This window comes from Rhinoderma darwinii, chromosome 7, assembly GCF_050947455.1.
Source record: "Rhinoderma darwinii isolate aRhiDar2 chromosome 7, aRhiDar2.hap1, whole genome shotgun sequence".
NCBI lineage: Eukaryota > Metazoa > Chordata > Amphibia > Anura > Rhinodermatidae > Rhinoderma > Rhinoderma darwinii.
Genome location: NC_134693.1, coordinates 50229900 through 50253969, shown reverse-complemented (window position 1 = coordinate 50253969; position 24070 = coordinate 50229900). Strand labels below are relative to the sequence as shown.

At 41.7% G+C, this 24070-nt stretch overlaps 1 protein-coding gene across 6 annotated transcripts in view; it reads left to right on the top strand.

Moving 5' to 3' along the window:
* Positions 1-24070, top strand: part of NTNG1 (netrin G1) — a 253959-nt gene that overhangs the window by 81396 nt on the left and 148493 nt on the right. The gene's annotated exons all lie outside the window — the stretch shown is intronic.

The window sequence follows — 24070 nt, the reverse complement described above, 5'->3', positions numbered from 1 at the left end:
AAGGAGAATTGTTATGAAATGGAAGATCTCTTTCATACACTAGAAAAATCTATGATTCATGAAACAAAAGTCTGGTGGGACCTCACAACCTTAAAAAATTATTGTGCCAAAGACATGATCCCAAGAGGGTTACGTATGAAAAAAACACCTACATTTAAATATTCAGAAACTTTCAGTACTGAATGGAATCAGACCCTTTCTGAGTGCTCGTTGAAACTGATGAAATTAATTATCTCACAAGAGGAACTGAAACTAATTGAACTTAAAGACGAAATCTCTACAACCAAAAAAAAGCTAGAAGCATTTGCCAGCTCACCCAACTATGTCACACTAGAAACACGGACTTCCAACAGTATCGACAAAATCGATAAATCAATGGCAGAAATTAAAAGAACCAAGTTCCAAAGAGATCTACGGGACTATGCCAACCAGGAAATTTACAATTGGAACAACAGGGGAAAAAACTTCAACAAATTCAGACCGATTTTAAAACAAAGGAAAAATTCAGGAAGACACGGCCAATACCAACACAGAGTGAGCTTCAGTTCCACCGAACCTGATTCAGGAGAAGGTGAATGTGATGATCCAAATGTCGACAATCTTAAAGATAGATCTCAATACAACCCCAGATTTGACAGAAAATATACGTCAAAAAACGAGGCAGGAGGGGCGGTCGCAAACACAAATCCGGTAAATCAAGAACAGAGTGTTCGCCCCCGCACCCGGAGGAATTACAATCTAACCTAAACATCACTAACCTCTCCACAACCAGTCTCACAAAGGAACAAACTGAAGTCTTATCCCTTGGCCTTAATTTTGCACCAACAAAAAATTTCGACATCGTACCTAAGTCGATCTTACCTGCAAACGCTGATGCTGCTGCAGAATCAACTGTAGCCTCTGCTGCCGATGTGGCCGTCACGATGCAGGACCTGTGAGTGACGTCACAGATCTGCACTGTCACAAGCTGGGCGTTCTGAAGAGAAGAGGATGTTACTTCTCTTCACAGCGCCCAGCTAGTAAAAGTATTAAAAACGCCCCGATGTACGCACATAATACACGCCCACTTGGACTTGTACTTTTAAACACGCCCACTTGGACTTTTGCAAGCCTCATTTGCATAATTACAAAAATGGTCATAACTTGGCCAAAAATGCTCGTTTTTTAAAAATAAAAACGTTACTGTAATCTACATTGCAGCGCCTATCTGCTGCAATAGCAGATAGGGGTTGCAAAATCTGGTGACAGAGCCTCTTTAAGGACTCATGTACATGTATGGTGCCTTACCACAGTAGAAATCTACAGGGGAATAATATAGCTCTTTATTCCTCATTTCATATGGAGAGATATATCTGGAATCCAACAGAATTGTGGAATGCTTCATCAGATGCAATACTACTAAGGCCTCATGAACACGACCATAATTTTTATCTGCAATTCCGAATCAATTCATTTCTTTTTTTTTTTTTAAACTCTGTTTATTGTAAAGTAAGTGATACATAGATATGATAATCATAACATAACATATTGGGTGACATACAAGAAACCCATTTTTCATGTAACAAAAACAAAAGAACAACTTTGATCTCCTTGTACAGTAATAATGAGATGCGGAACACCAATATCAGGCACTTTACAGAATGTAAACAACACATTTAGAGGGAAAAGTTAGACAAATGCAAACATCAATACATTAAAAGAGCTGTACAACCCAGGTCTGATCTCTCTTTACATCCAGATGATGCAGCCACCCACTCTATGACCCCCATCCTCACCACTTGAACCTTCAGATACCCCATTAAGGATAGGGAGGCCCTGAGGTCTCCTACGTTAAAAGATGCAAGGGGCGATGTGCACCACCGGCCCCAGACCTCCATAAACTTATACTGACATCCCCGATGTTTGTACACTAGGTTGGCATAGGATAATACAGAGTTAATCAACTTCTTCCATTGTGAAACTGTTGGATGAAGGTCCCCCAACCAGCAAATGGTAATAGCCTTTCTGGCCATGAACAGAGTCTCACGTAAAAATATACCTTCATAATGTGTCCAGGAATCCAATGGGAGCAGACCCAATAAACATATACCAGGCTCACAGGGGACTCGTTTATCCATTATTGAAGAGAGGAATTCTGTAACCTCTCTCCAGAAACTGGCAATTACCGGACAGTGCCACATCATATGGTCGAAGTCCGCCCGGTCATGGTGGCATCTTTTACAATTCGCCTAGGAATCCCTGCTCATATGCAATAACCTGGTTGGGGTAATATAGCATCTATGAATGATATATAGTTAAGTCATTTTATTATTCGCCGCGGGCGATACCAGCCCCTTCCATCTGAGTTCCACCGCACATTCGGCGCGGGCTAACCTCTGAGACAGAAGGAATGTATCGTCAACGGATATCAACCCCCATGGTCCTTGTGTTCGGAGTATCCCTATAAGTGGTAAAGAAGATATCAGGGTCTGAGCGTGTCTAAATTGGGACCGAAGTACATGGTGTAGTTGTACACATCGAAATGTGTCCCTCTCAGGTACCTGGAATGTGTCTTGTATCTCCCTAGCTGACAAAGCATGACCATCATCAGTGCTCAAATGTTTCATTTGTGTCACCTCTAGCCCTTCCCAGAATGCATGATCATGGAAACCCAGAAAGTGAGGCAGACCATGGTTGGACCAGATAGGCATTTCAGCAACAATATCGGTATAGTTCAACAATTTCTTTGCATGAGACCACACTTGCTTAATTAGTGGGAGAATGTGTCTAGGACTAAAATCGTGAGGTTCTAAAACGGGCCACAAATTAGGAACTCTGAGGAAATGGGCTACATGATGCTCGGCATTGGGCAAAGAGTCATCTAATAGCCATAGCCGAATATATCGCAGCTGACCTGCCAAATAGTAAAGAAACACATCCGGTAGTGCCGCGCCAGCCATCTGTTTAGGTCTCTGCAGGGTACCAAGCTTGAGTTTATGCCTACCCTTACCCCAAATGAATGGAGAGAATAGAGACTTAACCAAATTAAAGAACTTTTTAGGGACCAGTGTGTCTGCATGCTCCAATATATATAACAGTTTAGGTAACACAACCATTTTAAGGAGGTTAATTCTACCCGCTACCGATAAGGGGAGCGCTTTCCAGACTGCAAATTTCTCTTTCAAATAGGAAAGTAAGGGGTATACATTTACATCGTATGAATGTGAGCTATCCCGAGATATCCATATACCCAAATATTTAAAACTATGCACAACCTGTAAACCCTGAAAAAGTGAATCCCACCCACAGTTATTGGAATGGAGAGGCATGAGGTAAGACTGACTCCAATTAATATGTAGGCCAGAAAAGCTACTAAACACCTCCATCAGCCTCATAGCTCTAGGTAACGAGACATTTGGGTTGGCCAAGAAAAGCAACATATCATCAGCGTATAGTCCTATGCGGTCTTCTCGCGGGCCAATCCGTATACCCTGAAGGGCCGCAACACTTCGGATGCAGATAGCCAAGGGTTCTACGGCTAGTGCAAACAGAAGAGGTGACAATGGGCACCCCTGCCTCGTGCCTCTATGGAGATAAAAGGAAGGGGACAAAATCCCATTGACCACCACCGAAGCCCGAGGGTCTTTATATATGATATTAATCCATTTAATAAAAGTAGTCCCAAACCCAAATCTCCTCAGCACCTCAAAAAGGTATGTCCACTCGACGGAATCAAGCACCTTGACTGCATCTAAGGATGCCAATGCCCAATCCTGCTGCTCCCACCATCCGATCTGAGTGACCACTTGAGCTTTACGTATACTATCCGAGGTAGATTTCCCCGGTATAAACACGGATTGATCTGAGTGTATAACTTCTTTTATGACCCGAGCTAATCTATTGGCCAGTAGTTTGGTCAGTATCTTATAGTCTATGTTAAGCAATGAAATGGGTCGGTAAGAACCACATTCCTCTGGGTTCTTTCCTGGTTTTAGAATAACTACTATAGTAGCATCTTTCATAGAATCTGGCAGATCACCCGCCATCAAGCTCGCCTCAAACAAAGACAAGAGTTGGGTCGACAATATATCCATGTATTGTATATAGACTTCCAATGGAATCCCATCGGGGCCCGAGGCCTTACCCTTAGTCATGTCCAGAATACACTCAGAGATCTCTTCCACTGTGAAGGGAGACTCGAGCAATGCACTTCCATCAGCAGACAACTGTGGAAACTGAATGCCATCCAGATAACCCTCCAAATCTACCATAGAGTGACCAACCCTGGAGGTGTATAAGTCCCTATAGAAACCTGTAAATTGTGCCATTATCTCCTGAGAGGTGTTAACAAGATCGTTTTGGGCATTACGAATATTCAAAACTGGTGGAGACATAGTATTCTGTCTCACAACTTGAGCCAATAATTTGCTGGATTGGTTTCCCAATTCAAAAAAGGATTGGCCAGTGAAGAAAATTATACGATCAGCCTTCTCCTGCAGTAGCAGCAGATAATCCCTCCCCACCGACAGCCAAGCCTTCCTATTATGTGGAGAGGGGTCATCTACAAACACGGCCTCCAACTCCCCACACCTACCCGCCAGATCCGTTTCCCGTTGAGCTGAGGAACGCTTCACATAGGATATCGATGATTTCAAACAACCTCTCAAATATGATTTCAATGTATCCCACAATAGCAGCCCATTCTGCTCCTGCCTATGCGCCTCTAGAAATACATCAAGCTGATCTGGGATCCTATCATTAGGCTTGATTAATTGAAGCCAAAATGGGTGTATCTTAATAGCTCCCCTCCTGCCCATATCAGGTATCAGTAGTTGAAGGAGTATCGGGCTGTGATCAGATATAGCCCTAGGGAGATGTTCAATGTTTACCACAGAATTGAAGACAGAGGGTGTGCCAAAAATATAATCTATACGAGACAGTGCATTAAACTGTGGTGTGTGACATGTGAATTCACGAATGCCCGGATGACTAACTCTCCATAAGTCTATCCATCCTATCTCATCCATAAGAGAGGCCAATGGAGAGGTACCTGGTCGAACCTCAGCCTCCACCCGCAGCATGAACCGATCTATAGACAGATCCATTGTAAGATTAAAATCTCCTAGGAGGATCACTCTGACCTCTTGATAAGCAGAGACAAAAGATACTGCTTCCCCAATCAGTGCCAAAGAACCTGGTGGTGGGTTATATACACCCATTACAACATAAGGAGTGGAATTAATATTAGCATGAACGAATACGTATCTTCCCTCGTGATCAATTTTGGTATGCAGCACTTCCCACCTGAGAGTTCTATGTACCAATAAGGACACCCCCCTAGAAGCAGAAGATCTTGTAGAATGTCTGCTCCACTGAATCCAACGCTTACATAAAAATTGTACTGTGTCGGCTGTCAAATGCGTCTCCTGTAGACATATTATATGCGGATTCACTTTCTTAAGCATAGAGAAAATCATGTTACGTTTCCTTGGAGTCCCCATGCCCCTCACATTCCAGGACAAAAACTTAAGTGATGCCATATTGAGCAATCTCGCTGTGTATTAATATCAGCCCTACCACCTCACCCCCCCCCCCCTCCTCCCCCAAAGTAGGCCCTGCATCGCATATCCAAATCCCATTCTGTATCGTACCTTTCGCCTGACAAATTCTAGTACAGAGATCCGAAACTTTAAACATATAAAAACCCAATAATCCATCAAGAGCTCAACAGGAGCTCGTGACCTGTATACTACATATAAAAGGAGTTAGTTTCCACCGTTAAGGAATATACACAGTGGACTCACAAAACAGCCTGCGTACTCCAGCAGGTTCCCCCGTATAATATGCTTTACTGTGCCAAATCTTAGAAGAGGGACATCCCGTAGGCATAATCCCCCCGATGAAGCAAGAGGAACATTATGCATGCACGAAATCTGACAGGAGCTGTAAATATAACTACAACCAGTCTTATCATCAGTAAAGCAAGCAGAGGTATATGACAACATCAGTAAGGCAAGGCAATATGCATTAAACAGAGAACCTTGTCCCCCCCATGTGAAAAGGCCACAAAAATATAACAGCTAATGTCCATTCAGGATACATATTCACCATTCCTTTGCGCAAGTCCCCAAAATTTCAGCGTCTAGGCGACCTCTTGTTCCTCATCAGCCATTCATCCGCCTCCTCAGGGTTGGTAAAGAAAACCGCTCGATCTCCATCTACAACTCTCAGGCGAGCCGGATAGGCCATAGAGTAGGGGATTTGTCGGTCCCGCAGTCTCCGTTTAATCATCGCAAATGATTCTCATTGGCGTTGTAACTCCGGGGAGAAATCGGGAAAAATCGATACCGTGGCATTATCCACCTTAATCGCCCCCTTGCTTCTGGCAGCCTGTAGGACCAGGTCCCGGTCTTTACAATCTAACAATCTCGCCAGGAATGGTCGAGGATTCGATCCTGGAGGTGGCGGCCTAGCTGGAACCCTATGCGCACGTTCCACCGCAAAGGCCTGAGAAAACGAGGTGTCTGGAAACAAATCTTTCAGCCATTTCTCCGTAAATTCATCCGGGCGAGATCCTTCTGCTCTTTCTGGGAGGCCTATGATGCGCAGGGTATTTCTCCTCAGCCTGTTCTCCAAATCATCAGCTTTCTGGCGCCATAACTCCACCTTCCCAGAGAGGTCACGGAGTGTTTGAGGTATAGTCGCAGTACGGTCCTCCAAATCAGACAGCCTGGTTTCAGCGTGGGAGACCCGGTCTCTTAAATTGTGCAAATCCTGTCTCAGGAGACCCACATCCACCTTAACCTCTTCAATTTTTGTAGTGACCGAGGTCTTGCTCTCTAATATCGCCGCCAGCAGTGTCTCAGATACCTGCTGCAGAGTCAGTCCGGACTGTGCTGTTGCCTCAGCAGCAGGAAGTGTAGCAGTCTGCCCTCCAGGCATCTTCGCCGGCCCCTCCACCACATGCTGTGAAGACTCGCCGCGGGCGCCATCTTGGGACGATCCCCGGGCAAATTCTTTTAACTTTTCCGCCGCTCCTGTCGCCTTAGAAGGTCCCATCTTGCTCCTCGTGGGTCTCTTACCCTTTCTCCGCAGCTGGTAAGGAATGGTGGCCACAGTATTTCCGCCGCAGGATAAATAATAGGGGTCGCTACTCAGAGCCGAAGTGCCGTGCAACCGCTCACATCAGTGCCAGGCCACGCCCCCCGAATCAATTAATTTCTATGAGCCATGGACACCTTCCCGTATATTTATGGGTAAGTGTCCGGGCTGTAGAAATGACCTGCAAAAAATAGGACATATACATTTTAATGAGAGAATGGACCGCAATTGCGGATGACAGTCCGCGGCTCGTCCGTGCCGTAATCACGGACCGTACACACGGCTACCGCCGTGTGCAGGGGGCCTAAGGTATTTTACGTAAAAGCATTTCACCTAGGAGTATCTCGATAATACTGTGCTGTATGGAGGTACTATATGATTGCCCACAGAGTGCCGGCAGCTGCTTAATATGGAGTTGTAGAGCCTCTATGTGCCGCCATATAGCCTGAAGCCTCTTATCGTAATCATAGCATCAGTTGCATCAACACACACTGGGGAAGATTTATCAATAATGGCAAAGGGACAGTTCTCGGGCTATGTAAATGTCATTACTTTGCACAATGTTTAGTGCAGCATATTTATTAAATTTTCACGTAGCTCATATTAAATGCGCACACAGTGAGACACATTTGCCGCCTGTCCTTTTTTCTTTGACAGAGATATAACGAAAAGCACCACACCGCAGGTGCTAGTGTGTGACCGCACTTTAATACTTCTAGATGTTATGATGTTTCACCATAGCACAGATGGGTTAAATCTGCTCCTAATGACATGAAACAGGCTCTGAGTTCTCAGAAAGAATATTATATCTCTCAGAAGTATCTTGAGATTTTGCATCAATCGCAGTCCACATCTAAAGTTTCTCTTCATTGGGGGAGATCTGGGAAATTAAACCCCAAATCAGACGGCTGGGATTCATCTCACAGCCTGGATCTTTATTAATGTCCCAGAGGGCAGCAAGAAAGAGAATTATTATTTTATCCTTTATTACGGTGTATTCTCCTTGTACATTCCACCCCACACAGTCTTAACTACTTCATTGCCAAATAGCTATATTGAATTATAGCAGAAGTATAATTTCTTATTTCCTTTTAAGAAAACAGTTTGTACAGGGCATAAATTTAAAGGAACAGTGTCACCACAAATTTTTTTTTCATGTCAGTTTAATGTTAGTGTTTTATTAAAAACGTTTTTATTTATTTGTGTGTTTGTGGGTTACTTTTTTCTATTTTTTCACTTTTTCTTCCCTATGGGGGCTGCCATTTTTTTTTCCATTTCTGTATGTGTCGATTAACGACACATACAGACATGGAATACGGCAGCCACAGTCCCATAGGGACTGCGAACGGGGCCCGTCCCATTCACTTCTGTGTACGCCGTCTGTGAGGGAACTGCGCATGCGCCGCTCCCACACAGTTCAATTTGAAATGCGCGCCGTCCGGCGCCATTTTCCTGTGGACCGGAAGTCGCGGCCGGACAGTAAGATTACTACTTCCGGTCGCTGCTTCCGGACTTGTGCACTTGGACCAGCGGCAGCAGACGGAGCGGACGGGCCGGAGGGAGCCGCGGCGGCAGGAGCAGGTAAGAGATTTCTATGTATGTTCGTGTTTGTGTGTGTTTACTACTGTATGTAAACCTACTACACTGTGTGTTAGCTCAAAAAATGGCGACACACAGTGTAGGAGGTTAGACCGTTCAATCCCCTCGTTTATCCCGGCACTAGCCAGGATAAAGGAGGGGGGGATTCTCAGAGCTCACTAGAGCGAGTGCTTTTTTCCCAATTTTGCAGCAAAAAGCAATGTGGTTGCTTTACCACATGCAATGCTGCAATTTTGGGAATAGCTCCATCTAGTGACCAGCACTGGGAAATATTATAAATTAGAATCAAATTTATAATATTTCCTGACTCGTGAAAAAAATTTGAACAATGTTTAATCACCTACACACTAAATGTTTAATTAAAAAAAAAAACATGTTTTGCTGGCAACACATTCCCTTTAAGTATATGGCATAATCTTATAGAAACCTGCATTGTTTTTGGGGATACATGTGAATAACGAGTTCAATGGAAATAGGGAACACAAGCTGTAATAACCTCTGAAAGGCTTGAAAAACATAACATGCTCCAAAAAAGGCACTCACAGGTGATGAATAGTGCCGCTATCAGGGCAGAAATATCAATAACTATATAATGGGAAGAGGGGTATCCAGTGCGACAAGTGAGCTTTATTGACCCATTTTGACAACCCCAGCCGTATTTCCATTGCGGCATATGGAGATCTTGTAGAGAGTCTCCTATTGAGGACACCCTTACATTATCTAGAGTGGAAATCCGCTGCAAAGAGTGGTTCCCGGTTTGGAGAGCTCATAAGTTAAATGATTGCCAGTGTTTTGGAATCGGAACCATCTAATACAGGGGTGGGGAACCTTTTTTCTGCCAAGGGCTATTTGGATATTTATAACATCATTCGCCAGCCATACAAAATTATCAAATTAAAAATTAGTCTGCTATATTTGGTCAAACATCTAATTAACTCACACCAAATGTGATGGCTGGAACTGCTTCTCTTCGGTGAGGCCTCTGTTAAATAGTCTGAGTAGGCTGCGGCTCGCGGCAAATGCATCTAGGTCCTAACTCTACATGAGACCTTAGCTAAATTTTAGGAGCAGGGGAGGGCGGATGGAGCCAAGTACTAGTGAAGAAGGCGGTGGCGGTCTGGATGAGGTCGGTGCGGGCGTGTCCCAGTGATAGACCAATCTAGTCACCTGACCTGAGTCACTTGACCTCACGTCACTGTAGCAGTACATGGAGTGACTACGGTGCATGACGCCTCACATTGAGTGTACAATCCCATGAATATGAGGTCAGGCCACAGAATGCTGCATCCATGCAGGTGCCAGGTATTGCTGTAACAGAACCATACTCCTTATAGGTTTGTCCTACAATTAAACAGGTCATAAGATTACAGTAAGTGGCAGTCCGACCTCTATGACCCCCACCATTACTGAGAACAGTGAATGGGAGCTCTGCTCTTTCCAGTGGCTACATTCACATGGCTAATTCCCTGGCCTGAAATAGAGACTTTTGGCCCTTTGTTCTTGGTAACTGTGTGGTGCCGGAAGGCCAGAACAAAAGATCTTTCGGGCCTTACACGGCCCGCAGGCCTGACGTTCTCCACCCCTGATCTAATACCACATTTCTTGCTACTGCTGCCAGATGTGGCGATCAGCAGGACCGCATTTAGAGAAGGGGTTTCTATATGAGATAGCCCCTTTAATGATGCCACAAGATGCAAATTAACAGGCCAGAGATAAATAGCCTGTTTCTATGTTTTCTCAGGAAGAATTATGTTGTTTTTTTTTATCTCTTTGTTATTGATTGATTAGAAATGTTTTAACTATAACTTATTACCAGATGATAATCTTTGTTGTCTGCTATACAATGCTGTCGAGTTTACACCCACTAGTAATGCATGGGTTAAGATGAAATCCAGGGAAGGAAACTGCCAGTCCAAGATGTATGTGCTCATCTTCCAGCCTCAGCAGGAAGCCTCTAATAGTGCCTACCCGGCCTCTAAGTGCAGCTGTGGATTAATAATGAATGGCCATACTACAGTAACACAGTGAGAATCCTCCAACATTGAAAATCAGAGCATTCCAGGGCAAGACACATTTCCTTGCTATGGAACTGTGTGAGATCAGATAGTTAGTTCAACGCATTCTATAGAAAAATAGTGCTGCCTAGCTTCACCTATTACTGCTATATAGTGTCAGACCCCCTGATATGACCTCTTTTAATTAATGGCAAAAAACTTCTGAAAGTCATGATCCATTCATTAATACTGTTACCTGCGTAATTAACAACATACTTATAAATTAGGTCAATTATTTGTGACAGTTACTATACATGTGTTGATTGATACTGTGAGAATGAGGACGACAGAGAAGATTGCTCTTGGTGAAGAAGGTCATATTGGTGTTTATTGAGGTTTTATGTTTGTAATGATATAATTGGAATGCCATATGAAATATCTATGAGTTTCTATTAAGTCAAAATATGTATTAAATGGAAGCCTTAAAGCATATGTAACTTTTCAGGTGACTTTTTAAAATAAGCTGTCGTATGTGTATAAATGAGGAATAACACTATGACCTATTCTCTAGTGAGGAGAGCCTAACTGATATCATGTCTTATATTCACCGAACACAAAGAAGAGGAGAATCCTGCTCTCCTATATATATATATATATATATATATATATATATATATATATATATATATACAGTGAAGGAAATAAGTAAGTGATCCCTTGCTGATTTTGTAAGTTTGCCCACTGTCAAAGACATGAACAGTCTAGAATTTTTAGGCTAGGTTCATTTTACCAGTGAGAGATAGATTATATTAAAAAAAAACAGAAAATCACATAGTCAAAATTATATATATTTATTTGCATTGTGCACAGAGAAATAAGTATTTGATCCCCTACCAACCATTAAGAGTTCAGCCTCCTCCAGACCAGTTACACGCTCCAAATCAACTTGGTGCCTGCATTAAAGTCAGCTGTCTTAAATGGTCACCTGTATAAAAGACTCCTGTCCACAGACTCAATTAATCAGTCTGACTCTAACCTCTACAACATGGGCAAGACCAAAGAGCTTTCTAAGGATGTCAGGGACAAGATCATAGACCTGCACAAGGCTGGAATGGGCTACAAAACCATAAGTAAGACGCTGGGTGAGAAGGAGACAACTGTTGGTGCAATAGTAAGAAAATGGAAGACATACAAAATGACTGTCAATCGACATCGATCTGGGACTCCATGCAAAATCTCACCTCGTGGGGTATCCTTGATCCTGAGGAAGGTGAGGGCTCAGCTGAAAACTACACGGGGGGAACTTGTTAATGATCTCAAGGCAGCTGGGACCACAGTCACCAAGAAAACCATTGGTAACACATTACGCCGTAATGGATTAAAATCCTGCAGTGCCCGCAAGGTCCCCCTGCTCAAGAAGGCACATGTACAGGCCCGTCTGAAGTTTGCAAATGAACATCTGGATGATTCTGAGAGTGATTGGGAGAAGGTGCTGTGGTCAGATGAGACTAAAATTTAGCTCTTTGGCATTAACTCAACTCGCCGTGTTTGGAGGAAGAGAAATGCTGCCTATGACCCAAAGAACACCGTCCCCACTGTCAAGCATGGAGGTGGAAACATTATGTTATGGGGGTGTTTCTCTGCTAAGGGCACAGGACTACTTCACCACATCAATGGGAGAATGGATGGAGCCATGTACCGTCAAATCCTGAGTGACAACCTCCTTCCCTCCACCAGGACATTAAAAATGGCTCGTAGCTGGGTCTTCCAGCACGACAATGACCCGAAACATACAGCCAAGGCAACAAAGGAGTGGCTCAAAAAGAAGCACATTAAGGTCATGGAGTGGCCTAGCCAGTCTCCAGACCTTAATCCCATCGAAAACTTATGGAGGGAGCTGAAGATCCGAGTTGCCAAGCGACAGCCTCGAAATCTTAATGATTTACAGATGATCTGCAAAGAGGAGTGGGCCAAAATTCCATCTAACATGTGTGCAAACCTCATCATCAACTACAAAAAATGTCTGACTGCTTTGCTTGCCAACAAGGGTTTTGCCACCAAGTATTAAGTCTTGTTTGCCAAAGGGATCAAATACTTATTTCTCTGTGCACAATTCAAATAAATATATATAATTTTGACTATGTGATTTTCAGTTTTTTTTTAAATATAATCTATCTCTCACTAGTAAAATTAACCTAGCCTAAAAATTCTAGACTGTTCCTGACTTTGACAGTGGGCAAACTTACAAAATCAGCAAGGGATCAAATACTTATTTCCTTCACTGTATATATATATATATATATATATATATATATATATATATATATATATATATATATATATATATATACATATATATATATATATATATATATATATATATATATATATATATATATATATATATATATATATATAAAAGCTGCAGCAGCAAAAAGGAGATAATGCACTAGGGTGAGGTAAAACACTTACCAGGAAGCTGCTAACACGACTGTCTTTGTCTTTCTCGACTGTCTTTTTCTTTCCATAGACTTGTATGGGCAGCGTGTCTGTGTCTGTCTGTCTCTCTCTCTCTGCTCCTGCTCCCTCCTCCTACCCCCTCCCATCTCTTGACATAGCCCCTCCTTCTGCAGTACATTGTTCCTGCTCTGTAACTAGGGACAGGGGATGGACAGGGGATGGACAGGGGATGGACAGCAGATTACAGGAAGGGAGACAACTAGTGCAGTAACTTCACACAGAATTTGAAAGGAAAAAACAACTAAATTTTAACCTTAAGTCAACTACTAATTTTATATATATATATATATATATATATATATATATATATATATATACAGTATACATATATTTATATCAGGTATACTATTAGATTAGCATAGGTTGTATGAAAAGCTAGTGTCCATTTAATAAATTTAAGGGCTTTTTGGTCACAGTGCAAGATATGTTATAAATTCCTTGTGATGTGTAGAAGCGTAAAGGGACACTCTTATCTTGTGCTTCCTGTTAATCATATGAACTTTTCTTCTTCAAACAGAGCTCTGAATCCAAAATTCTACTTGTTCCCTGTTAGCTTAGAGAAGAGCATTCTGGTAGTTTAGGTAACTGTTTCACAGTTACAGTTATTAGGTCACATGACATATAGCTCAAAATCAGTACAGATGAGTAAAGGAAAGTATTGCTTAAGCGACATAAATATTGACAAGTAAAATATTGTCCAAAGAGGAGTTATCTTATAAATGGACACTAAACCTAAAGTCTGTCTTATTTACGTGTTTAATGTACACTTCAATTCAATCTAGGTTTACCTGTAAGTGAATGGAAAAAATGTCCGCCACATTGATCATTACTTTATCACATCTCCAGCAATGTTGAGACACAGTTAAACATGAGTATACAGGAACTCCCAGGGTAGCAGGCATAGCGTCTTCTGTGGGGACCAGCAGCAGGGGCGGACATGGCGTCTGTGCTGCTACTTTAATTGAGGAAAGGGAGCACTATTATTACTCATGTATATTGCATTGAAGGGACTATGGTAATCATTTCTTTCTATAGCTAACAATTACTAGTTGGAATACAGACCTACCTATGATTTTAAGGAGAGCCATGAAAGAGGTGCACTCTTACTAGCAACCCCTCTCTCATCAAATTAGCAGTTGGAAACATAGAAACTAGTTCTACACATGGGCCCGGTGTTTTCTGTACCGGCCCCTGACCAGCAGGTATAAGTAAGGTACAGATAGTGATCACTGAGGGGGATAAAAGGGGAGAGTAAAAAGGGTTCAATGAAAATTTAACATAGCGTACTGTTCAAACGTTTAAGATAGTTGTGGCAAAATGCTGCAAACTAAGAATGCTTTAAAAAATAGAAGTGTTAATAGTTTTTTTTTTAGCAATTTACAAAATGCAAAGTGAATGAACAGAAGATAAAGCTAAATCAAATCAATATTTCATGTAACCACCCTTTGCCTTCAAAACAGCATCAATTCTTCTATGTACACTTGCACACAGTTTTTGAAGGAACTTGACAGGGAGGTTGCTCCAAACATCTTGGAGAACTAACCACAGATCTTCTGTGGATGTAGGCTTGCTCAAATCCTTCTGTCTCTTCATGTAATCCAAGACAGACTTGATGATGTTGAGAGCAGGGCTCTGTGTGGGCCATATCATCACTTCCAGGGCTCCTTGTTCTTCTTTACGCTGAAGATCGTTCTTAATGACATTGGATATATGTTTGAAGTCGTTGTCCTGCTGCAGAATAAATTTTGAGCCAATCAGACGCCTTCCTGATGGTATTGCATGATCGATACGTATCTGTCTGTATTTCTCAGAATTGATGGGTATATCTGGGTCCCACTGGTTTCTGCCAGTTCTGAGCTGATGACAGTGCTGGACATTTTCCAATTTTGATGGGAAGTAAGCATGATGTGTCTTTGGTCTGCTGCACTAAGTTTCCTTGGCTGACCACTGCATCTACGGTCCTCAACATTGCCCATTTCTTTGTGCTTCTTCAAAAGAGCAATAACAGCACATCCTGAAAACCCCAGTTTGCTTTGAAATCTTTGCCTGGGAGAGACCTTGCTAACTACCTTGCGTCTTGTTGCTGTGCTCAGTCTTGTCATGGTGGACCTGTGACATGAAACTGTCTTCCACAACCTCTTTGTAGCAGAGTTTGGCTGTCCCTCACCCAGTTTTAAGCCTCCTACACAGTTTTTGCTGTTAGGGTATGTTCACACAGCTTATTTTGAGCCATTTTTAGGCCGTAAATGCCCTGAAAAACAGCTAAAAATACAGGGGGCTGAACGCCTCCAAACATCTGCCCATTGATTTCAATGGGAAAAACTGTGTTTCGTTCCCACGGGGCGTTCCCACGTCCCGTAAAAAAAAAGTGCATGTCACTTCTTGAGCCAGTTTTGGAGCCGTTTTTCATTGTCTCTATAGAAAAACAGCTCCAAAAACTGCCGTAATAAACGCATCAAAAAACGCCTGATGCATAAAAAACGTCTGAAAACAGCTCCTTATTTTACAGCCGTTTTTTGTTAAGAATGTGAACATACCCTTACAGTTAATGACTGTGTTTTAACCTACACATAAAAATGCTGATCATTATCACCTGATTGGTATAATTGATTAATCATACACCTGACTATAATCTTACAAACTCCATGACATTGTGCAAGTGTATTTAGAAGAATGGATGCAAAGGGTGGTCACACCAAATATTAATTTGATTTAGATTTCTCTTCTGTTTATTCACTTCGTATTTTGCTAATTGATGAAAAAAAAACTATTAACACTTCTAATATTGAAAGCATTCTTACTTCACAGCATTTTTCCACAACTTCCTAAAACTTTTGCACAGTACTGTAGATCACTGACAGACCAAGGAAAGAAGACATCATACGGTAACTCATAATGAGCATGTGCAAAATGACAAACTCATCTCTAGTACATTTTTTAAATAGCTGTAGTGAAGTTCTGGAGATTCACAAGGATTATAATTCTGTTTTGATAAAAGAGAAAAATACATTGTTAATGCAATAACATTCCCTAAGCAAATTAAAAGCAAATTATTTTGCCCTCTAAACTGCATATTGACATATAATTCTGCAGCAAAATTTCCCTTAACGTGGAAATATGGAAATTATACCGAAAAGTTAGACTTTCTATGACAAATGCTACAGAGTGGGAATGAACACTAAAATAAGCCGTTGCTTTGTTTTTTATTTATTCATTGCTTATATGCGCACATTATAAAGAACATGGTGCACCAAAGTTTAGGGCAGAAACAATTCTACATTGGGAAATACTCCGGACATATATGTCTAACGGAAGGCTCAGATGAGATGTGAACAGAGACTTATTATATTTATTGTGCTGTTTATATTCAAGCAAGTTAACTTCTAGCAACTCCTGCCAACTACACAGTTAACTCATTATTTTCTCTTCTAAAATTATCTCAGAATTCTGTCTTTTTATCTCAAAATTTGGACTTATCTCAGAATTCTGACTTATCTCAGAATCCTGGCTTTTTATATAGGAATTCTGACTTATCCCAGAATTTTTATTTTCTTATCTTCAAATTCTGATTTATTAAGTCAGAATTCTTAGAAAAAATATTTTCTGCATGGCCTCAGGGCTCTTCCTTAAACATGAGAACGAATATGGCTGACAATGGTAAGTGCAAGACAGCTACTTCGTGTCCCAGAAACTAAAGGCAGAGACACAAACAGATGATGTTTTAATTTTTTTGTCTGGAGGCACCAAAACAGATAATTTCATTCTAGATGGAATCTGCATTAATCTCACACATTCCGAAGTTTTACTTACATGAGGCCCTTTAGAAGCTTTTTCGAATGCCTAGAACTAAAGTTATCAAAATGTGTTTTTCTACCTGCTGACCTAACGGAGATAAGATGGTGGGTGTGTTTGCACCCACTAAATGACCCCTCAAGCTTCTAGTCTGCATTTGCACATCAAGAGACTCATTCGAAGCACTCATTGCTTCAAGGGTGTCTACAAGTAGAGGAACAGGCCACATGTGAGCTCATGACACTTGTCACTGGGCCACGGTGCTCAGTATGAGGAGTTGCATGTTATTTGCATCTAGTGCACACTCGATTTCACCCCTGATCAGCACTTAAGATGGCTGGTCTCCTCTTAAACGGGTGTGGCTAAGTGGCCATTACCCTTTAAAGTAGATCCTTCAGCTAAATATGCTGCCCTAGGTAAGGGAAGTTGGTAAAAGGGGCGGGTTCATCCTCCTATTAGCCAAAAATGAGCTATTAGGGTTGATTAAAGCATACACAGGACTCATAGTTAAGCATTTCGTGTTTTCTTGGGGAGAATGCTTCCCTCATAAATACACCGGCCCCTTAACTATGAGTCCTGCGTATTATTTTATCACTCCTATTAGCTTAACAATGCAATATTTTTTGTACTGTTTTGGCTAATATGTGAACAGGCCTGTCTATGTGACATGCTGTTCGTACCTAGGGTACAATATTCAGCTGACAGATCTGCATTAATTCAAATACACAGAGTTCTATACAATGCCTTATTTTTACATTGAGTTGCATTAAATAGAATTACAGTAGGGCCAAAATTTCTAGAAGCATGAGCTAGCCAGTTAAGCGTTTTTAACTGAGGAAAAATCCTATTGATTGGTGTCCCTATTAAAGTGGTAAGGAAATCTCCAGCTGGCTAAGCGGGAGATCTTTGCAAAGTCAGAATTAGGAAATTAAGAATGATGCACACATTGCATAATGATGTCCTGAGAGGATTATATCCTGCCCACTCCACATCCTTCTGTGTCCACATCCTTCTGTGATACAGTAAATACACTGTAAACCTGGCATGAATAAGAAGGTGCAGGTGCAATCATTATCCACAGACTGAGGAATATACAATAATGTGTTTTCTGTACTTGCACCATATTGGTTTATTGTCCGCCGCAGCCTGTGCACCAAAGCATGGTAGTGACCGGCTGTGTTATTCTAAAATAATGTTTATCAAACTATAAAAAGAAGAGAAGAGGAAACTGCTGACAATACCATACGATATAAACACCAAATACTGGGAGTACATACAGATGGAGCAGAGCTAATCAGATTTAGAAGATCTGGGTTTGTCAGATACAGTAGGGCTGATTTTGGCACTCATTCTGATTTTGGCTGTGTTTAAGACGCGGCAGTTGTCCGAAACGCGTAGGCCCAGAGGATACTACCCCTCCACTTCATACACACCTAGGACCAATACTACTGGACTTTCCTTTTAATCCAATCAAGTAAACTTGGAAAATTTCCATTTTAACGTTACTTTAGCGCTGGATCCTACCTCCCGTCTTTCTTCTTGTTGTTACCCGTGTGCCGACACGAGGATCCGGGCGCCATCTGCGACACACTGGAGTGTGTCAGGTGAGCTGGAGGTTCTCTCCCTATGTTCTATGTTTTATCATCACGTCGGTAGGTAAAACACAGATATCTTATTCCAGAGAGTTATTGTAATGATGTGGGTAGGGAAACAGACAAGTGAGCCCTAATCTACCCGCCACTCAGTCCCTGCCTACTTGCAACGACCCGCCCTAGGCGACAGGGTACAACTGGGCGACGGTCCCTACGCTCAGTAAGTGCACGACAGACAAACAGACAAGGGTACACAAAGCTAAGGGAAATGGGGCAGTTGCCCACGGCAACACCGTGAGCAACAAGAGTGGTGAACGAGCCGAGTCAAACCAGGAGTGTACGAGGTACCAAACGCTGAGCAGGAGAGTAGTGAACAAGCCGAGTCAAACCAGGAGTGTACGAGGTACCAAACGCAGAGCAGGAGAGTAGTCAGTAAGCCAGGGTCAATATGAAGCAGGGTCAAATAGTTCAGAAGCTGCAGCAGGGCCAGGAAACCACACGAGAAGAATCACAAGCAAGGAGGAACAGGAAAGGCAGGTATAAATAGACAGAGGGCGGGAGCTAGCTCCGTCTGGCCAGGCTGTGATAGGCTCTCCCACTCCTAATCCTGCCATCGTGAGTGGTGGAGGATGGAGTCAGTCTCACAGACATAGAAGCAGGTGCAGACTGATTACCTATGGGCGTATACACAGAAGCTGTGCCTGGCAGATCCTTTACAGTTATAATGATTTAGTCCAAATAGGAAAAATGATAGATTTAGCTCTGCTTCAATTGTATGAATACTTTATTGTGGTATGAAAAACATGTTGTGTTAGTACTTAAAAATACTCATCTGATATCTCTATATAACTTGCAAACTATTGAGTAAAACAACAAACAAATTAATAAAAAAATCAGAAAAACAAGAAATAAATATATTATGCAAACGAGACAATGGACTGAGAAGTGTATTTACTGACGTAAAAGATTACTTAGTAACACCAAATAACAGACCAATGTTCAACAAGGAACTTTACATGAATTAATAAATTCTCATCTCTATCTTGTCCTCTGCACATGCTCAATTTGCTTGGGCCCTTGGCACTAGATAGATAGATAGATAGATAGATAGATAGATAGATAGATAGATAGATAGATAGATAGATAGATAGATAGATAGATAGATAGATAGATAGATAGATAGATAGATAGTCGTCCAAAGACAGGCAGCACTCCAAGTTTTAGTGAAAAAATGGCTTTTATTTAGCCCTTGTGCAACGTTTCGGCTCAGCGTATGGAGCCTTTTTCAAGCATCAAACATGCTTGAAAAAGGCTCCATACGCTGAGCCGAAACGTTGCACAAGGGCTAAATAAAAGCCATTTTTTTCACTAAAACTTGGAGTGCTGCCTGTCTTTGGACGACTATACTTGGATTTGGAGCAGTGATCAAGCTCCCAGGGCACGCACCCATCCACAACTTTGACTGGTGCTGCTGGATTGTGGACTTGATAGATAGATAGATAGATAGATAGATAGATAGATAGATAGATAGATAGATAGATAGATAGATAGATAGATGGATGGATGGATGGATGGATGGATGGATGGATAGATGGATAGATAGATAGATAGATAGATAGATAGATAGATAGATAGATAGATAGATAGATAGATAGATAGATAGATAGATAGATAGATAGATAGATAGATAGATAGATAGATTTTTGGAATAATTTATTAGTAAGTATTCGGAACGGACTTGCTCGATGAGTAGAATCTAACCAGTGAAATGCCTTTGAAAGAAATGAATCCTTTTAGCTGCTGACTTAGCCACTGACAGATGAGGGTACTTTGGAGGAGACAAGGAGGTACTTCATTTTTTTCTTTTTTTTTTCTTTTCAACCACCGGGATTATGTCCTGCAAGGCAGACAGAATCTTCAAATAGAATAGAAAAGCTGGGAAAGACAGTATGTACAGAGAATGAGTTAAATAGCATAATCACCCTTAAAGTGGTTATCCAAGCACACAAAAAAAATCATTGCCTCTTTGATTAAAACTAGAAGTTGACCCTACTTACTTATATACTTGTGTAGTCAGTCTGGCTCCATTTCACAAATTTTCATAAGCCTCCACTGACGCGGGAAGTTCTACAATTCATGCTATAATAATGACGTGCCGACACATGCCCTGATAGCGTTCTCCCCCTTCAGTGGTGTCGGGGCGACGTTGTGTCATATGACCACTAGCTCTAGCAGGGTAGTGTGTGATTGGTACACATAAACGCTCCCTGCAGTGTCGTCGGCTCATCATCTTGGCAAGTGACCACTAGAGGACTGGCGTTGGTGTTTTTTTGTTTTTTTTTAATGTTTTGTTTTTGCTTAAAAAACTAAGGAAATAAACTTTATGTGAGGTCTTGAAGGCCTGGGATATACAAGACAGTTGCACACAAAGAAAAAAGGCTAATTTTGTGTTTCAGGCCATGGTAATGAAAAGAATGATAATCATTTACTCCATGTTTTTCTCCAATGAGCCATGACATAATCAATGTGCAATATGAAAACTTCCATGAATATAGAAATATGTTTATACATTTTAATGCACATTTAAATGAAATATAGTAATACAGATTTACTTATAATCGCGGAAACAATTTCCCTCAAGTAAAAATAACTATTATGGATGAATGAACGCTCCGTTCATTTCTTTAATGAAAACACGTATTCCTGTTTAAATGATCCTTATTACCTTTTAAATGCACTTAAAGTTCTAATTTCCTCTTAATGGGTGGTAAATTCCAGAACTGTAAAAAGAACACAACACCAATATCAATTCACCACTAATTGAAAGAAAAGTATTTTGGACCAGTGTCTGTTTAATTATTCAGCAGCATTTCATTTGGGTAAATGCGGTTTTAGATATAATAATATGCGCTTAATTGTGGTGGAAAACAATGTATCAAGTCTTGTTGCACATGAGCTGAGGTTAAAAGTAAAACCTTAGCATTAACCCCTTAAGTTGCATCAAGGGCACACGGGATCTGTTGTGTTTTGCTGATATAACAGTAAACTAGGTAATGACTGTGCAGAACTCAAAAGATACAGCATTTTCCATTTCACTTGTCAAGATCTAGGGATATGTGGAGCCACTAGGCCGCTCCGCTGTAGCGTAGAGGCAGCTGACCAACTCACAGTCTATGCAAAGTCTATGGAAGGAGTGTAGCACAAGTGTACCTGGGATGGTCCAGATGGCGGCAAGGGCTCATGCACAGATGGGGCTAGATGTGGCGGGTTGCACCTGATGTGGTGGATGGTATCCGGGATGGCAGATGACACCAGATATGATGTATTCAAGCAAGCGAGGCAAGGCATGGCTCCGATACTAAATAGGCTCAGGAACTAAACACAGCACGGGATACAGGAGATAGGAGGCAGAGCACGGAAACACTGGGAGCAGGAAAACATGGGAAAACTACAACAATGCTCAGACAAGGAGTGGAAGGGTGGAGCCCTTCTTATAGTCCAGGATGAACAGGGGTTAATTAGGGAAATTTAACATGTGCGCGCGCTGGCCCTTTAAGACAGGGACCGAGCGCGCGCACCTTAGCAAACAGAGCAGGGTCAGACGCCTGCGAGTGCTGGCATCTCCTAGGAGGGAGACATTGGCGGAATGCCAACGGTCTGTGGTCGTGGCCATCTCAAAGTAAGCAAAAGCGGCGGTCCTCGACCACAGCCGTGACAGTACTAAAACAGAAGAAAACTATATACTGTGTATACAGTGAAGGAAATAAGTATTTGATCCCTTGCTGATTTTGTAAGTTTGCCCACTGTCAAAGACATGAACAGTCTAGAATTTTTAACCTAGGTTAATTTTACCAGTGAGAGATAGATTATATTAAAAAAAAAAAAAAGAAAATCACATTGTCAAAATTATATATATTTATTTGCATTGTGCACAGGGAAATAAGTATTTGATCCCTTTGGCAAACAAGACTTAATACTTGGTGGCAAAACCCTTGTTGGCAAGCACAGCAGTCAGACGTTTTTTGTAGTTGATGATGAGGTTTGCACACATGTTAGATGGAATTTTGGCCCACTCCATTTTGCAGATCATCTGTAAATCATTAAGATTTCGAGGCTGTCGCTTGGCAACTCGGATCTTCAGCTCCCTCCATAAGTTTTCGATGGGATTAACTTCTGGAGACTGGCTAGGCCACTCCATGACCTTAATGTGCTTCTTTTTGAGCCACTCCTTTGTTGCCTTGGCTTTATGTTTCGGGTCATTGTCGTGCTGGAAGACCCAGCCACGAGCTATTTTTAATGTCCTGGTGGAGGGAAGGAGGTTGTCACTCAGGATTTGACGGTACATGGCTCCATCCATTCTCCCATTGATGCGGTGAAGTAGTCCTGTGCCCTTAGCAGAGAAACACCCCCAAAACATAATGTTTCCATCACAGTGGGGACGGTGTTCTTTGGGTCATAGGCAGCATTTCTCTTCCTCCAAACACGGCGAGTTGAGTTAATGCCAAAGAGCTCAATTTTAGTCTCATCTGACCACAGCACCTACTCCCAATCACTCTCAGAATCATCCAGTTGTTCATTTTCAAACTTCAGACGGGCCTGTACATGTGCCTTCTTGAGCAGGTGGACTTTACAGGCACTGCAGGATTTTAATCCATTACGGCGTAATGTGTTACCAATGGTTTTCTTGGTGACTGTGGTCCCAGCTGTCTTGAGATCATTAACAAGTTCCCCCCGTGTAGTTTTCGGCTGAGCTCTCACCTTCCTCAGGATCAAGGATACCCCACGAGGTGAGATTTTGCATGGAGCCCCAGATCGATGTTGATTGACAGTCATTTTGTATGTCTTCCATTTTCTTACTATTGCACCAACAGTTGTCTCCTTCTCACCCAGCGTCTTACTTATGGTTTTGTAGCCCATTCCAGCCTTGTGCAGGTCTATGATCTTGTCCCTGACATCCTTAGAAAGCTCTTTGGTCTTGCCCATGTTGTAGAGCTTAGAGTCAGACTGATTCATTGAGTCTGTGGACAGGAGTCTTTTATACAGGTGACAATGTAAGACAGCTGTCTTTAATGCAGGCACCAAGTTGATTTGGAGCGTGTAACTGGTCTGGAGGAGGCTGAACTCTTAATGGTTGGTAGGGGATCAAATACTTATTTCTCTGTGCACAATGCAAATAAATATATATAATTTTGACTATGTGATTTTCTGTTTTTTTTTTTATATAATCTATCTCTCACTGGTAAAATTAACCTAGCCTAAAAATTCTAGACTGTTCATGCCTTCGACAGTGGGCAAACTTACAAAATCAGCAAGGGATCAAATACTTATTTCCTTCACTGTATATATATATATATATATATATATATATATATATATATATATATATATATATATATATATAAAACAAAGTAGCTCAAAATGGAGCAGTGCAGTAGCAGGAACGACCTCACGGTTGGTGCAAGCTTCAGAGGAACGACCCTTTTCCTCTCAATC